Source organism: Octopus bimaculoides, chromosome 25 (genome assembly GCF_001194135.2).
Source record: "Octopus bimaculoides isolate UCB-OBI-ISO-001 chromosome 25, ASM119413v2, whole genome shotgun sequence".
In the NCBI taxonomy this organism is placed as follows: Eukaryota; Metazoa; Mollusca; class Cephalopoda; order Octopoda; family Octopodidae; genus Octopus; species Octopus bimaculoides.
In genome coordinates this window covers 1,137,823-1,151,355 of record NC_069005.1, presented here as the reverse complement: position 1 = coordinate 1,151,355, position 13,533 = coordinate 1,137,823, and the positions used below count along the sequence as shown (strand labels likewise).

Here is a 13,533-nt window from a genome sequence, read left to right as displayed (position 1 = left end):
CTGGCAATGGAAATTGTTATTGTAATTTTATATACATAATTCTACAAATCTAGTTTGCTGTTTTCCATTTGTTTTGCATCTTCATATTCTGTTCTTTTCACACAATTTTCCATTGCTCACTCTCTCTCTCTCTCTCTCTCTCTCTCACTCTCTCGCTCTTTGGTTCTTCTCTTCTCTCTCTGCTGTTTTTCTTTGCTTGTACTTCTCATTTTGTTTCTTCGATAAACTACCTGTTATCGCAGCGAATTATTTCTGCCTGCAACACAGTCGAGTTGTCCCCCACCCAACCCCCTTTTTTTTCTTCTTTTAATCTTTTCTCGGGTACCTTGATTTCTTCACACTTGTTTTAAGTTAGTTTGGACAAATGTTTACACTATATATATACATACATACATATATTGATAGATAGATAGATATTTCTTGTATAATTTTGGGGCTGATATTCCTCTCCTTTTTCTGGAACCAAAGGGTTTGGTTTTATTAAAGCTGTGGAGGGTAAAATTTGCTTCCTTGGCGTTCTTGGTTATTGGTTATTGATGATGTTATTTTAGTTATTTTTATTTTTTTTTTTTTGTTTAAAAAATTGGTAATTTAATAATGAAATTTGAAGTGAGATATCTTGTGTAAATCTGAACAGAAAAAAACCCCCAAAACTTTTGTTTATTACAGACACAGTATGGCAATGGAAATAAGATAGGGTGATGTTGTTCTTACTTTTTTCAAGAGCGTTAAATTCCATGAAATGAGATTTCTAGAACTGGGGAAAAGAAGGAGAAAATTATTCGTAAATATTTTCACAACAAAAATGTGAACACAGAGAGAGGATGGAAACTTCGTCATTCTGTCATGCATTTTTTATAAATGACAGATAGGGATGATACATGGTGCTAACCATTCTTTCGAAGTCCATCCAACAGACTCTCCACCACCTTAGTCCTACCTCCTCTGCCTCTTGTATCATTATTTTATTGTGAAATTTACATTCGATGAAATCTTTTCTTGCAGAGAATCTGAAGACTTCCTCCTACTCAAATGTTGTCTTTTTATTTTTAAAAACACAGGTGACCTACATTTAGTTCGAAAGAAGTGGAAGTAGTAGGAAGGCAAAAGGAGGTGAAGAAGTTAACTTGCTCCGTGTTGTCTTGAAGTTAGACTGCAAGGGAGATGTTGAAGTATTGATTAGCTCAGACCTCTGGCACGCTCCTCATCCTGTTTCATCGTAGCCAAACAAGGCAGCAGTGCTGAACAAACTGACGATTGCTATCTAATTAAAGATTACTTTAGCGAAAATTCTTTTTATTTATAACTGTTGATAGTAATTCTTATCGTTCGTTACATTCGTTGTCTCCTCAGCGAAGTGAGTTGGTCTTCATCATCATCATCATCATCATCATCAACAACATGATGCTAAACAATTATTATGATAATAATATTAATGGAATTTGAGTTCCATTTTTACTCTACTTTTTTGTTTTGTTTATTTGTTTAATTGCACTTTATTTTTGATTTTTGGAAAACAAAATCTTCTTAATTAGATCTGTCTCAAAGTGAGTAGAAGGTTTAACGATGATGTGTTGACCCTGATTTGTTAACAATCATCAATAGAACACAGGTGAGATGATGTAGTCCCAGTTGTACGTGTATATATATTGCTGATAGTTTCTGTAGAACTGTCAGGTGTGTGTGTGGGGGGGGGGGAAGCCAAAGTCAGCAACTCAATAATACAATCAACTAAACTTGTGATCGAATGGCATTTCTTATGTTAATTATTTTCATTGCAGCTTTTACTTTAATCTGTTTTACTAAAGTGCTAACGGTGATGGTGATGATGATAATTGTTTGTAATGTATAACAACCAATTAATTGATTAATTAATTAATAGTAATAAATAATAACGATGATGTTTTTTATGTTTCTTTCAACAGCTTCCTCATTGGAATTCCTGCAGTGAAGAAAGTTTTTTTTTTCTTAATCCAGCACATTTCTGCAGATATCACAGCAAGAAAACATTTTAAATCGTAAAACACTAAATAGTAAGTTTTGTTACTAAATTATGAAACAGTTGCTTGTATTTATTGTTAAATTAATAATAATAATAATTGTTTCTTCTATAGGCCTGAAATTTTTTGGGGAAGGGGGCTAGTTGATTGACTCGACCCCAGTATTAGCTCAACCTCTGCAACATTTGAACTTAGAATATGAAGACACACAAAATACCACTAAACATTTTGTCTGGCTAACAACACCATCTTAAATAATAATGGTTTCAAATTCTGGCACAAGGCCAGCAATTTTGGGGGAGGGGATAAGTCAATTACATTGAACTCCATGTTCAACTGGTACCAGTTTTATCGACCCTGAAAGGATGAAAGGCAAAGTCAGCCTTGGTGGAATTTGAACTCAGAACATAGAAATCGGTGAAATGCTGCCAAGCATTTTGCCTGGCATGCTAACAATTCTGCTAGTTCGTCACCTTACTGCTTTAAATAATAATAATAATAATGATTTCTAACTTTGAACAAGATCACTTATGTCCACTGAGCTGACAGAAATATACTTGGTTCATAGTTTATGAATCAATTTTATTATGAATATGAAAGGACTAAATATGGGCTTTTGTTTAATCTGGCTCCCCTCTGAGTCTAAATATCACAGGTAGTTAAAGAAAACAAATATCAGGTCTTGGTTGATGAGGCCATTGTCAAGGGATGGCATGCAGCCTTGTTCCCCTTTGAAGTCAGCTGCCTCGGTTTTCCAGCTAGATTGGTGCACTGTTTCCTACAGAAGATAAGTCTGCAACTCAGACAACTGAAGAAAGCCACCAAGGAGACAGACATGGCAACTGAAACAAGCTCGAGGTGGTTGTGGTTGATGAAAGACTGCAAGTGGAACCCTTTCACAGGGGAAGATTAGTTCAGCCCTCACTACCTCACTCAGGTGATGCGTACAGATTAAGGGATGAAATGCTTGTGACCTGAGATACCTGCTGGCAATAGAAAAGGATTTCCAGCATTGTGATGTATTTAGTAGAGCTTTTAATGGGCCAGTTACACAACACTGGCATTGGCCACGACTACAATCTCGCTTCGCTTGATGGGTCTTCTCAAGCTCAGCATATCACCAAAGGTCTCGGCCGCTTGTTATTGCCTCTGTGAGGCCTAACATTCGAAGATTGTGCTTCACCACTTCATCCCATGTCTTCCTGGGTCTACCTCTTCCACAGGTTCCTTCCACCTTTATTATTATTATTATTATTTTTAATCATCAGAAAGTTATGAAAGTATCTCAAGAGCTAAGAGTTTCATGCATGGCACTTACAGACTGAAACTCTGAGTGAGTTTTATAACTTTCTGCTGATTAAAAATAATGAAAAAAAGTTATGTCTACCCCTGTATTTATTTTCATGTTTCCAGACCCCTGATTAACCCCTATACACAAACCTCTCTTCCCATAACGTTGGCCCTCAAAAATCTCTTTCCTGTAGTTGTATTTAAGTGGAACATTATCGTCAATCTCACCAGTGCCAGAAATCCTGCAGAAGGCCATTGGCGCTGCCAATTCCTCCTCCACCACCAAGTAAAACAACTCTTTTACTCTTTTACTTGTTTCAGTCATTGGACTGCGACCATGCTGGAGCATCACCTTTTGTCAAGCAAATTGACCCCAGGACTTATTCTTTGTAAGCTTAGTACTTATTCTATTGGACCCTTTTGCCGAACCGCTAAGTTACGGGGACGTAAACACACCAGCATCGGTTGTCAAGCGATGGTGGAGAGAAAACACACACACACACACACACATATATATATATATATATATACGATGATCTTCTTTCAGTTTCCGTTTATCAAATCCACTCACAAGGCTTCGGTCGGCCCGAGGCTATAGTAGAAGACACTTGCCCAAGGTGCCATGCAGTGGGACTGAACCTGGAACCACATGGTTAGTAAGCAAGCTACTCACCAATGTTCTACACTCTCCAATGACTGTCATCCCTCCATTGTGCTAAACTTTTTATCTTGTTTCAGTGATTGGACTGTGGCCATGCTGGAGCACTGCCTCAAAGAGTTTTAGTTGAACGAACCAACCTCAGTAGTTTTTTTTTTAAAACTTGGTACATTTTTATTGATCTCTTGCCGAACTGCTAAGTTACAGGGACGTAATTAAACCCGACACTGGTTGTAATATGGTGATGGAGAGCAAATAGAAAGTTACACAGACAGACAATGGGCTTCTTTCAGTTTCCATGTATGATATACACTCACAAAGCTTTGGTTGGCCCAGGGCTATAGTAGAAAAAACACTTAGCCACGGTGCCATGCTGTGGAACTGAACCTAGAACCATGTGGTTGTGAAGCAAGCCTCTTACCACATGGCCACACCTGTGCCTATAGAGTAGTGACAACAGTTGAACCCTCTTTTAGGTGCAAGGCCTAATTTAGAAGAACATTCCTGATTAAAATCAATTATCTCTGCCAATATTATTATCAACCCTGGTTGTATTAGTGAGCGTGTTGATTAATTTAGGGTAAGATAACGAATGGTTTAATTAAAATGTCTCTGTTGAGTGGCTGTGTGGTAAGTGGCTTGCTTGCCGACCACATGGTTCCGGGTTCGGTCCCACTGCGTGGCACCTTGGGCGGGTGTCTTCTGTTATGGCCTCGGGCCGACCAGGGCCTTGTGAGTGGATTTGGTGGACAGGCTGAAGGAAGCCCGTCATATATATGTATATATATGTGTGTGTCTGTGTTTGTCCCCCCCAACATCGCTTGACAACCGATGCTGGTGTGTTTACGTCCCCTTAACTTAACGGTTCGGCAAAAAAGACCGATAGAATAAGCACTAGGCTTACAAAGAATAAGTCCTGGGGTCGATTTGCTCGACTAAAGGCGGTGCTCCAGCATGACCACAGTCAAATGATTGAAACGAGTAAAAGAGTTGATAATGAAGTTTTAAGTATAGGTCAAGGGGAGATAATACGAAGTGAATTGGTGAAATCAGAAAGGAACCAGTAAAGACAGTGAAATCACTGAGTTGTAAACTCATTGTGAGGAGAAAGAGAGAGAGAGAGAGATGTGTGGGGAACTATTAAGACTGATAGTAACTCTGGTAATTGAATGTAACGCTGGAGGTTAGGAATTAGTTTTTGGAAACTAATGGTTGTCATAGTTCAAAAGAGATATAAATTGTTAAAGAAGTTCATAATTTCAGACGAATGGTGTAATATGTTTTATGAAGAGTTATTGTGGGTTAATTTTTTAAAATTAGTGCGTAATTATCTTAGATGGGAATCTGTAATTAGTGTTGAATCGGGGAGCTGAGTAAACGAGGGAGACGGAGATACTTGATGAAAGAATTAAAAGCTGTGTTGAGTGTTCACGAGGGAGATTAGTTTGGTAAAAATGTTGTATGAGGAATTCAAGTAGCAGAAAAGTTGTAGGTAAAAAAAGGGAATACTAAGTTGGGGTGGATTTGTAACGACCTTTTGTTTTTTAGGGATCATAGCTAAAAGTTTTCTTGATGAAATGTAAAGTTGTTATAAAAAGAGGATATGAATGTAGTTTTAGAAGAGAGGTGTTGAGTTGGACAGCATTTAAGATAGAGAAGCCAAGTACTTAAAGAGTGAAGCTTGAGGGAAAAGAATCCCAGTTTTAATTGACGTGTATTCCTGTTAATAAATCTAATATTGGTCGTGGCATGCGTTCGAATGTTATGTTTTCAAAGGGAAGTAACCTCGTCTCGACCACGAGTGCTGTTCTTGTCTATCTTAGACAATAAGTGGCAATTGTCAACAGTCAGAAGAGACGACGAGGTCCTGAGTTAAGCACAAAAATTTCCAAATTTTCTCAACTAGTTTTCAAGTACTTTATGGTTAAATTCACATCTGCCCAAAATCATTTTGCTGAAAGATTTTTTTTTTTTTTTTTCATTAAAAGCATTGTGTGTGGTGAGGTTTTCTACAGAACATTCTTCACAATCAGGGCCCAAGTTAAACACTAGAATTCTCTAATTTTCTAGACTAGTTTTCAAATATTTTCCTTTAAATTTACATCTAAATTGTGTTTCATATTGTATTGTTATTAAGACTAGAAATTCTTCCAGTGTGTGTGCTCTCATCATATTCAACAGTATTGGTGTACACCATACAAAGAATATTTTATGAAATGGTTGGATACCACTGGACTGACAATGGCTATGTGTTATTTGTAGTATTAGTTTAATTTATATCCCACCGTAGTTAATTCTGCCTTTCACCCTTCCAGAGTCAAGGAAATAAGTTAACAGTAAAGTACTGGGTTTGAATTTAATCAACTGTCCCCTGACCACCACCACCAAGTTCCTAACTTTGTGCTTTTGTATCAATTTTATTAAATTTAATATCTGTGTGGCATACTCACCTATTATTCTCATTTGACAGTCATGCACAGAATTTGTTTCTGGTTATAAACATTACTTTGGTAGGTGTAAGAGGCCAGATCCGATCAGGATCAACATAAAACAAGTAGTATATTCAGGCCTGATATGGCTGGTTTAAATGCTAAAGGGTTAAGGTCATACCCCCCAGACACACCCAAAGATGTAGCAATCCTATTCAGGGTGAAAACATGACCATTTGGCAGTAAAGGGCCTCAGTGTTGGCAATTTTACTCAACTTGATTCTTTTGAGACCTGTGACATAAGGGACACAATATATCACAGAATGTCTGAAAGTAATTTAATCCTTTAACATTCAGATTACTTTGTCAAATGTAATGCTTATTTATTCACATTGTTTTTAATTAATTAAGCATTATCTCATGCCTTCAAGATTTTGATGATGTGTCTGTTAATTTTTCTAGAATGACATTGTAAGTAAGTGTGAGAGGCCAGATCTGGATAAAATAAGTAGAATATTTGAGCCAGATCTGGCCCATTTAAATGCTAAAGGGTTAAACCTTGTGAGCGGATTTGGTTGACAAACTGAAAGAAGCCCATCGTGTGTGTGTGTGTGTCCTCTTAACATCATACAACAGTTGTACACAAGTGGTGTTGTTTGTTTCTAACCTTTTGTGATAGTATGGCTGGTCATAGGAAAACATTACTTTCTCTTGAAAGCAAAGGTTGGCAACAGGAAGGGCATTCAGCCATAGAAAATCTGCAGCAACAAATTCCATCTGACCCATGCAAGCATGGAAAGGTGGATGTTAAAAGAAGGATGATGATGACAGTGGTGATAGTGATGATGCCAATTCATTCACAACATCATTTACACCAAGTTGAAGCCTGTAGCTGGCCCTGTGCCAAAACAGTTGCATTAAGAAAATCCATCTTGAAATAGTTTTGTTTCCATCCTAATACTAATGATTCTCGTTTATTTACTTACAAGTGATATCACATTTTCTTTGAGGCACTGCACTAAGACACTCAGTAAGCAATTAAGAAACTCTTCATAGATTTTACATCTGCACCAAGTTTCAAATGTTCTAAGTGGAAATAAAATGATACAAGGTGGCAAGATTCACCAACTACTGTGCTCTGAAGAGTCAGATGACAGTCTGTAATGGAAGTGATCATCATCATCATCATCGTTTTCCATGCTGGCAAGGGTTGGGCAATTTGACAGGAGTTGGCCAGCTGGAGAGCTTGACCAGGCTCCATTTGTCTGTTTTGGTATGGTTTCTATGGATGGATGCCCTTCCTAATGCCAACCACTTTAGAAGAGTATTCTGGGTGCTTTTTATGCAGCACCATCATGCATTTACCATTTCTATCTGACTTTTCAGAGATTGTAATCCTCTCATTTCATTTCTTTTGTTAGACTAGCCACTCTGTTCATTACCTTGTCTTAGTTCCTATCTACCAGGAGATTCAGACTAATGTAGACCCCCCCCCCCAAGTAGATTAACCAGTTTGTCTGTCCGCTGTTCCAGTACACTGTCCAGGTATTCAGTTACAAATCCACATCTTTGTCTGAGTTGATCTTGTCACTGCTTCATATTCCTTTAGAACAATGCCATTTACTTTGGCTTCAAGAGTGTCCAACACTATTACGGTGATGCCATTTGCATATACTGGCATTGATCTTATTCCACATTCTAGGAATGGCCTACCACTGTACATTGAAGCAATGTAGCTACTGGAAACAGGATTGAAACTAGCTGCCAATCAGTGAAGGTCAACCTTATTGAGAGCTTTCAGTTAAACCAAATTGATCAAGGCTACACTAAAGCAAGATTTTTCACCCATCCTCAACCAATATCTTACTTGGAGTATTTATGACCATCACATCATAAGATGAGGGGAAATATAGACAAGATCACCTGTGAGGGTGTTGCACATGTTGGACAATATGCTACCAATCAATGATAATCAACCAATATTAGAATCATTTCGCTAAAACTATTGTTGAAGACAGCCAGGTTACAAAATCTAGGGAGAAGCTGCACAAATAGATTGGGAAATGAAAGCAAACCATTTGGACAGACGTTAATTATAAGAGTTGAGAAAGAGCGTCTCTTTATTGCCGAGGTGGTGGGGTGGGGGCTAAATGTATACAAAGAACGACCTATTATAATGTGAACATTAGTAATTGCTAATGCAGACAAAAGCTAACGAGTCATACAAAAGCTACTCAACAAATTGTATAACGGGTCCAGAGCATACGTTTCTGTATAGAGCGGTTTGTAGTTAAGATTTATGATGAAGCAGAAAAGAGGGATGGTAATAATAATAATGGTAATAATAATAATAATAATAATAATAATGGTAATGGCTGACTGTTGACTGACATCTGTTTGGTTCCATTATGTGGCAGTTATTTGTTGCGGTTTTGCATTCTTTGATAAATTCCAGTGAATGTTTTACACATGTAGCAATAAAGTTGAAAACATTTAAAAACTTGTTTGCAAGCAATTGTGAATGAAAATCTCCCAACCACCTTTGCACTGTAATTAGCAGCTTAGAAAATCACGTTGAATACTAAATGCTTCCATACTGGAATTATGTCGTGTCTGTTGATCCTTAAAAATCAACTCTCATGAATTTGCTGTTCTGTACTTTATTTCTTTATGCCTGTATAGTTAAGAAGTTGCTTGTCAAGTATGAAGTTTCAGGTTCAATCCCACTGCATGGCACCTTGGGCATGTGTCTTCTACAACCCTGGGTCAACCAAGGCCTTGTGTGTGTATTTGTGTAAGTGATTTTGTTTTCTACTCACTGGTTGTAGACATCGGCTTTGCTGTTGGCCTTGTTTGTTCTCGCTCCACAAAACCATATTGGGGTTGTTTGTTTGATAGACTGGCAGATTATTACCTCACATTGAAACGGGTTGGTGACAGGAAGGGCATCCAGCCCTAGAAATCCCTGCTACAGCATACTCTCATTTAACCGATGCAAGCACGAGAAAGTAGACATTAAAACGACAACAGTGACAATTTACTCCTTGTGCTAAAATTTGAAACCAATATTTTTTTCTCCTTCTGCAATATTTTTCCGATATTTCCTGTGGGAATTGTTTTCATGTCCACCACTGAAAGTATTTTTGATTCTTGCTCTGCAAAGAGTGATTTGATGAAATATGTGAAAAAAAATTAAATGTGGAAAATGTCTTTTGTAAAAAGTCACTTGGTGTGCCTCCACATCTTGGTTTTTGTCAATGCCTTGGGGTAAAACCCAATTTTTGCAGTTAGGAATTCTAAAATTTGGAGCAGACGTAGTCACTTTTCTTGTTCAAAGTATTAAAAGGCAGCTAAAATAATAAACAAGCGAACTCAAATGGAATGTTCTTTTATTCATTCAAATCTAACTCTCCTCCTCTCTTTCTTTCTCTCTCCCTCTCTTTGCCTTCATTCTCTTTCTCCCTCCCTCTCTCTCTCTCTTCCCATTCTCTCTCATATGTCACTTATAAAAGAAAATCTAATTTTTACATTAAAAATGGCTTCTAAGAGAATACGATAGAAACTAGTATTGTAACTAATGTTTAACAATCAACTGCAGCCAATTTAAGCAGGAATTTCTATTCTTCACAATTTGTCTATTTTCTCTGTTACAAAAGACAGGTCTCTTGTATTACCTGTCTGTCTCACCTGTTATGGATGAGCTTACAACATTATAAATACACACATGTTCTATTCTCGTTAGCCTTTATAATCAGATTCATTAGTTCTTTGAAGACAATGGTTTTGTTTGATTGATCCATTTTTTCCCGTTGAGGATTGAAAGAATCCAGAACCAAATCAATACAAAACATAAAATTAATTTCAAAATGTTAGTTTTCACATTTATTGCATTTTGACAACTTGAATTTGATAAATTTGCTTCATTTTAATTAAGCCAAAACCATCAAAAAGAATCTCCAGTTTATTCTTTTGTATTCATTGTTGATATTTGGTTAATGATTGATATGGTGTTAGGGAGAAAGTTAGGCTAGATGAGATGCAGTTTGGTTTTGTGCCAGGGAGAAGCACCACTGATGCTATATTCCTGGTAAGACAGTTGCAGGAGAAGTTCCGAGCCCAAAAATAAACTTGGCTTTTGTTGACATGGAGAAAGCTTTTGACAGGGTCCCCCGATCCCTTATCTAGTGGTCATTGTAGAAACTAGGGATAAAGGAATGGCTGATGAGAGCTGTACAAACCATGTACAGGGAGCTGACAGTAAGGTGAGGATTGTCAAGGAGTATAGCAATGAATTCAGTGTACAGGTAGGAAGTTCACCAAGGATCAGTTCTCAGCCCTTTCTTGTTCACCATAGTCCTTCAGAGGAATTGAAGTCAGACTGTTGATGACCTTGTTCTTATTGCTGAATCACTACCAGAACTGAAAAAGAAAATTCAGGAGTGGAAGCAAGGTCTAGAATCAAAGGGCCTCAGAGTTAATTTAGCAAAAACCTAAGTCTTAGTAAGTAGGAAAACAGACAAATCCTAAATCTCTCCAGGGAGATGGCCCTGCTCAATATGTAGAAAAGGCGTAGGTAGAAATTCCATAAAGTGTACCCAGTGCAAGCTATGGAGACATAAGAGGTGCAGCAATATCAGAGGAAGGTTGACAGGGAATATAGTCTGAATGCTAAAGAGTTAAATTAAGATCAATTAGAACAGCAAGTTTCTATCATAGAACCAGGAGCAGCCTCAGTTGTGTTGGTGTCGGAAGGGTTAATCATCTTTCCACAATGAGACTAAAATTGTATGTTTTTTCACAAAAAATGCTCTGGTGTACACTATGAATCAATTCATAGACCATTGTGGGGCGTGCAACCTTCATCTTTTTTACATTTGCTGAAGGACCTGATTCCCTTTTAAAGACACACATCAAAAATACTACAAAGATGCAGTATTCATTTTTTTCCTCCCCTTTTTTTCTCCTTTCAATTGAAACTTCTGGTGGAGTTGTGTTACTTTGGCTGCAGTTCAAAGTTTTTGAAATCTCGCCAAATATCGATGCTGATTTTGTTGTGGTGAAAAATTACTAACATAAGCTGTTCTAATCACTGACGTACTTGTAAACATGCTGCTGATACTACTACTACTACTACTACTACTACTATTACTACTGTTACTACTGTACAGTTATCTTGGTTTAGAAGGTACCAGGTCTTCGTACTCACATGACAGTAGATGTAAAATAATGGACTCAATGAAGTATTACAGTATCAGTCCATAGCTTTTTAAAGCATAGTTCTATTGTAGTCACCTTATTTCTTTCCTCTCGGTGCAGGACAAGGCCCTTAATCTTATATACTTCAGTTCTCCCAGCTGTTAGGAATACGTAACACATTGTACATACTTAAAGTCAACGAGCATCATTTCTGCGAAGGGACTTTTTCCCTCTTTGCTCAATAGCATGAAAACTTGAGTTAAGCACCTGTACTTATTAAATCATCAGAGTTCCTGTTGCATATTTTGCCATTTATATTTACACACTCTCAAGAGTTAAGTCCTTCCTCACATGTCTTTTCCACCATCTTTTCTGTTTTTTCCAACTGGAGTAACTTGGCCTCTCTCCTCCAGCGAAGCACCTGGCATAAAATTACCTCCTTCCCTCCTACACCCCCTCTCAGTTGAGGGGCCTTGTCCTACGAGTTACAGTGATCTGTTTTATTCAGGTTAGGCACTGCCTACCTTGCCTACCCAAGTGGCATGTCCCTGATATATATGTATGTATGAATGTATATTGTGGAGGTGTGTGGCCTAGTGGTTAGAGTGTTGCATTTGTGATCACAAAGATTGTGGTTTCAATTCCCAGATCAGTGGTGTGTTGTCTTCTTTAACAAAATACTTAATTTTGTGGTGCTCCAGTCCACTCAGGTGTAAGTGGGGAACTCAGCAATGGATTGGGTATTGTGTTCGAGAGGGATTTGGCCTGCTCACCCCTGCAGGGTAGCATCATGTGACTCATGGGATATAAACATCGAATAATCTGTTCAATACAGTGATGTGTGTGTGTGTGTGTGTGTGTGTGTATATATTATGGCCTTCCATACATGCAAAACATGTAGTTCTGTATGAATCAGCTGTAATCCTAATCCTGTGTCAAGTGTTGCATTTTATTGTTTGTTAATCCGGAGTAGCACAGGTTGGTCTACTTTGTTCCAGGCAAAGATCACGGAAGCACAATTCTTATGGTATCTATGATTCCAAATATTGATCATAGAAACACTATCAGGATCTTATGGTTCCAACAACCGTAGATCATTGAAACACACTGCTATGGTGTCTGCGATTCTGCAGCTTCGTTAGACTGGATTAGCAGTGATTGAAATTTTTCATTAAGCATTTTGAGAGATAAGGATAACTAATCAACACTGGTTTCTTGTGAATATTTTGGGAAAGAAATATTTGAAAAGGTTCTGGTTTTTCCCTACATTCTCTTTCTGGAAATCATTTCCCTCCCTAATCTTGTCCAAAATTGTTTACACTTGGCGTGGACAGTCTTTATTGAGAACCAAGCCGCAATGAGATATAGCTCAGCATCATCAGGTGGGCCACTCCACTAAAACAAAATTCAAGGTAATTTTTTGTTGGTTTGCCATTGAGAAAATCCCGTGGGCTGCAGGTTGCCCAGGACAGGCTTCCACTCAGTTTCCGTCTACCAAATCTATTCCCCTGTCTATGGTCAGCCTGGGGCTATAATAGAAGCCATTTACCCAAGGTGCTGTGCAGTGGGATTGAACCCTGACCCAGAACATGTGGTTGTGAAACATATTTCTTAACCACTTCTTACAGTTTCCCCCCTCATTTGATAATGTTCTTATTTCTCGTCCCCCCCCCCGCTGCCCCATCCACTTTATTGCTCATTTATTTCAATTAAGTTCATTTTGCCAAATTCTAAACGAGTTTCACAATGAAAAATATTCATTGATTTTCACAGACTCTTGGACTTTGCAATTGAGAAATCTTTTAGGTTTTTGAACGTTTTGTGTTTTGGAAGTGTTCTTTAAAATGTTATGGTAACAGTACCAATAGTAATGATGATGGGTGGTGGTGGTGGTGGTGATAGTAGTAATAGTAGTGGAGGTGGTAGCAGCAGCAGCAGCAGTAGTAGTAGTAACGACAGC

At 37.9% G+C, this 13,533-nt stretch overlaps 1 protein-coding gene across 5 annotated transcripts in view; it reads left to right on the top strand.

The window, feature by feature from the left end:
• LOC106876049 (nuclear pore complex protein Nup50) overlaps nt 1-13,533 on the top strand; it is a 73,254-nt gene that overhangs the window by 31,035 nt on the left and 28,686 nt on the right. For all 5 annotated transcript variants that reach the window (XM_052976782.1, XM_014924446.2, XM_014924444.2 and 2 more), the window contains exon 2: nt 1,926-2,033. The gene's annotated coding sequence lies outside the window, so the exon portion shown is untranslated. The remainder of the gene's footprint in view (nt 1-1,925; nt 2,034-13,533) is intronic.